General features: G+C 37.5%; 1 long non-coding RNA gene across 1 annotated transcript; it reads right to left on the bottom strand.

Moving 5' to 3' along the window:
• Positions 1–289: 289 nt before the first annotated feature.
• LOC122082497 lies at positions 290–3259 on the bottom strand. The gene is made up of 2 exons (XR_006141329.1): positions 2947–3259; positions 290–532 (listed from the first exon to the last, which is right to left on the bottom strand). It is a non-coding gene; the product is annotated as an uncharacterized LOC122082497 (long non-coding RNA).
• Positions 3260–4351: the final 1092 nt, after the last annotated feature.

The raw sequence follows: 4351 nt of genomic DNA, 5'->3' as shown, positions 1-4351 counted from the left end.
GGACCTGAGTTGATCCAATCACCTATGAGAAGGTGGATATGATTAGAGAAAGAATTAAAGCAGCTCAGTCCAGACAAAAGAGTTATGCTAATAATAGAAGGACACCTCTAGAGTTTGATGTGGGTAATAAAGTATTCTTGAAAATTTCACCACTCAAGTCACAAACTACCAAAATTGGCTAAGGTTGCGGCACTGGACACCCATATCCAATCAGCCTAACCCTCTAGGATCACAGATGCAGTATCTTAATTTCACAAATACCAACAAGACCACAACTAAAATCAGAGTATGCTAATAAAATCTCATAAATATCATTGGTGATGTACTAAAGTTATAAGTTACATTCTACAAAATTTCATATCTAAAAACAACCATAGGCTACAATAATACTTACTACACATCTATAAATATATATACATCAAGAAGGAAGAATTGAATAATAGTGAAGCCCTTCAAATCCCGACATCTCACTGACATAAGCTTCACAACCGCTGCTAAAGTCCAGTCCCGCCTCAGCACCGGTTTCCATCATCTAAAATAATATGCCACAAGGATGTGGCTCAGGATTTGAAAGGGTAAATGTTAGGGATGAGCACAGGTATGCTCAGTTAGGTGGTGGGGGCAGGCAAGCACACGTAAACAGATAATGCAAGCATAAGCTGATAAATAATGGAAGTACAAGCAAATAAAGAATGTAAGCACAAGCTGATAAGTAATGCAAGCACAAGCAGATAGATAATACAAGCACAAGCTAATGAAGAATGCCATGCATGCTCAGGAAAACTAGAACAATTGAAATAATGCATGCTCAACAAATCATATAATACTTATGATCCAGTTTTATTATACATTACCTAGCAACAATTGCTAAGTCCAAGGTACCAATGCTACTGTAATATAACTTGTATCCCTAGTCCCTGAAAACCCATCGGTAACCCAGTGATACAAACTAGATTGCAGATTAGGAGTCTGCAGGTCCTAGAAAACCCATCAGTCACCTTGCAAACCCTTGATGGGTAACCCCAATCCTACAGCCTCAGTCCTGGAAAACTCGTCGGTCACCCGAGCTATCAAACAGTCACTATCTCGGAAAACCCATTGGTCACCCGTTCTGCATCACCACCCCTAGGATCAGCCAACACCTAACCCCCTACTGGCAAGGGGTGTAACACCTAACCATGCATTCTACATGCATCCAATCATACATCAGTGGCCATCACTGTAATACTGACCTCTAAGCCCTCGGTTGGCATACCGTGCCTTAGACCATTGATTTTTCAATTATTACCACCCATTGCACATCACACATCCTCTGACCACTAAGCCCATGGTATCGGAAATGCACCTTGGCCACACCGTGCTCTAGACTATCAGAGTCATAATCATAACTATGCTACTGACCTTTGAACCCACGGTACCAGAAATGCACCTTGACCACACTGTGCCCTAGATCGTCAGAGCCACAATCATAACTATGCTATTGACCTCTGTGTCCATGGTATTGGAAATGCACCTTGGCCACACCGTGCCCTAGAGCGTCAATATCATAATTACAACTGTGAATTTCATCCATAGAACCATAATCATACACAATCTCTTGGGCACCTGCACGTGTCTCAATCTTACCTGACTTACCTTACACATCTCGAATCCATTAGCTCACCATCCATCGTTAAGATATTCATAAATAGGAAAATAATGCAAATTCACAACCAATTGATGCATGAACATACAAGATAGGAAAAAAGGAAAAATATAAGAAACACTGCAAAAGAAAAGGTCGGGGCATCTACTCACCTTGGTAGTCGGGTTTAGACAAGTCACTTCTCTGAGATGGGGAGATTCCCGCTTAGGTTAACAGGTATATAACTAAATTCCTTTTTTTTTTTTTTTTTGGATAAAAAAATTCCTATCATTAATCTAATTTTATTGGTTATTCTTATTCCCATTCCCTTTTATTAATTTTCTGTTCAAGTAGGAATCCTATTCAATTTCATAATTTCTAAGACTGAAGCCCATGGATAAACCATCAATTAAGGGCTATACTATTCTTATTTCATGTCTTTAGTAGGGTCAGTAGGGTACAGGGCAATACAGTAGCCTTTCTAGCCTCTGAAAACTAAACCAACTGGAGACCTCTGGAGTCAACCGGCCTGCCTGTGGTCTCCCGCCTATTGTCCTTTTTCTGCAGAAATTCGATTCTGCCAGTGTCCAGTAGCAACTCACCTCTGTAATTAGTTCATACTTCTCTATTTTAAGGTTCCAACCACTTAACAGTATAATAACTTAATTTAAAGCCTCTTCAAATCCATTCAACAAATTCCATAGTAAATTCTTGGGTTACACATGAGATTAAACATAATTTAGAAATTTCTCCCAACTTGAGCAATTTCTCATATTCAATGATGAATTAAAGGTAGGATATCAATATATAGTCTTCCAATTTTAAATATCCATGCCCAATTCTTCATGCATGCATAAATCCGTGCCGAGTCTCCCTTGCATGTATTTCTAAAACTACAAAACAGTGAAATTAAGAAGGGTTTTACTTCAATTTCAGATTCTTTCTCTGTTATAAGGACTTTAAATAAAAATCTTAATTTTCCAGTCCCATTCGGCATTGATTAGAAAAATTCCCATTTCATATTTAAAATTTCATTCCATTTTCATTAAAGAACAAGGTATCACGTACCCTATGTCCTTAATCCTTGCTGAAATTTCTCAGATTTTTACCTTAATCCTCCAATTCAGCCAATTTAAAGATGAATACTCACCTTTACATACAGGTTTACATGCAGGTACAGCATGCATGTGGCTGAATTGGACCAAATCCGATGCATGCAGTTAAAATTCCCAGTTTTTGGGTGATTGCATGCTTGGAGCTTGGTAGGAATATTATTTACATGCATATAACCTGCTGCACAGCAGTATAGAGGTGAAATTTACCTCTCCGAACAGGTACAGCAGCAGCTCAATATATGCAGTAAAATTTCAACAGGATTTTAGCTTGGACAGCCGCTTGCACCTCTCATCTTGCCTTGCATGCATCCCTTTTCTACAGCAGCAACAACATCTCAATAACACCAGCAAGTGAGCACAGCAGGAGTAGAGAAAACATGTAGTTGCAGCCCCAAAAATACACGATGAACAACCCTTCTTTCCTTCTTCTTCTTCTTCTTCTTCTCCTGCTCCTCCTCCTCCTCCTCCTCCTCCTCCTCCTCCTCCTTCTTCTTCTTCTTTCTCCTTTCTTTCTCTTTCTGTCCAAGTGAGAAATGAAATACTAAGGTCGGTGGTGGCCTTTTTATAGCCCCAATTCCTTAGTGGGATGTTCCACTCATAATAATATATATATATATATATATATATATACATTATGTCATAATATGATTACATATATAATTAATTACATGATTAACTTTAAATTATATAATTTTTATTATAAATTATTATTTAACTTATTTTATCATAACAGACTCATAAAAATAGGTCCTCATGTCAAATTACAAAGTGGGACCCACTACAGTAAAAAATGACTATTTTGTCCAGCTAACAGGCTTGCCTATTCACAAGGCTCTCCCACCTGTTGAGTTAAAACCATCCCCCTTTGGTCTGAACAACTTTCTATTACACCTAACACCCTATTATAGGGCCCATGCCAATATTGGCCTTCTCTGCCTGGTATCCTGCCTATCCACAAGAAAGGTAAGGAAATGAAATTAGGGTGTTACAATTTCCCCCTTCCTTACAAAAATTTTGTCCTCGAAATTTGTAGGGTTGTTCATCATCAAGGAGTGGTTTTCTAACTAAATATTAGTACACACATTTTTGTAAAGTGTTTTTTTTTTTAGATCCAGAAGAGATTTATGTTACCCTGCTAATGTTACTTAGCAAACCCTTTTTCAATTATAAAAAAAGAAAAGAAAAAAAGAATGATCTCACGTCTCTCTCTCTCTCTCACGCGCGCGCACACACACACACAGAACACAAAGGTCTAAAAAGAATTCTCATAGAAATGTCTTTCTTACCCTTAAGATCATCTTATCTTTCTAAGTAGCAACAAGCTGACAATGTGTTTAGATTTCAAGGAGTCTGATTTTGAGTAACTTCAGACTAACTTGAACTACATCACAACTGTAAACATCAAAAGTAGTAATTTTGTTTTAATCGAGTAAAGAAACTTTAAAATGTTGAATATACAGCAAAATCCCTTTCTTCAATCAGGATAAACAGAAAGTGATTATTCGTGGCTGGGGTATATGAGTAAATCACAAATTTGAAACTAAATAATATATGAATAAAACTATAACATGCCATGAATTAAAGGGAAATGCTTTAGGATCTGTTGAACAAA

This window comes from Macadamia integrifolia, chromosome 1 (genome assembly GCF_013358625.1).
Source record: "Macadamia integrifolia cultivar HAES 741 chromosome 1, SCU_Mint_v3, whole genome shotgun sequence".
In the NCBI taxonomy this organism is placed as follows: Eukaryota; Viridiplantae; Streptophyta; class Magnoliopsida; order Proteales; family Proteaceae; genus Macadamia; species Macadamia integrifolia.
This window is presented reverse-complemented; position numbering and strand designations above follow the sequence as displayed.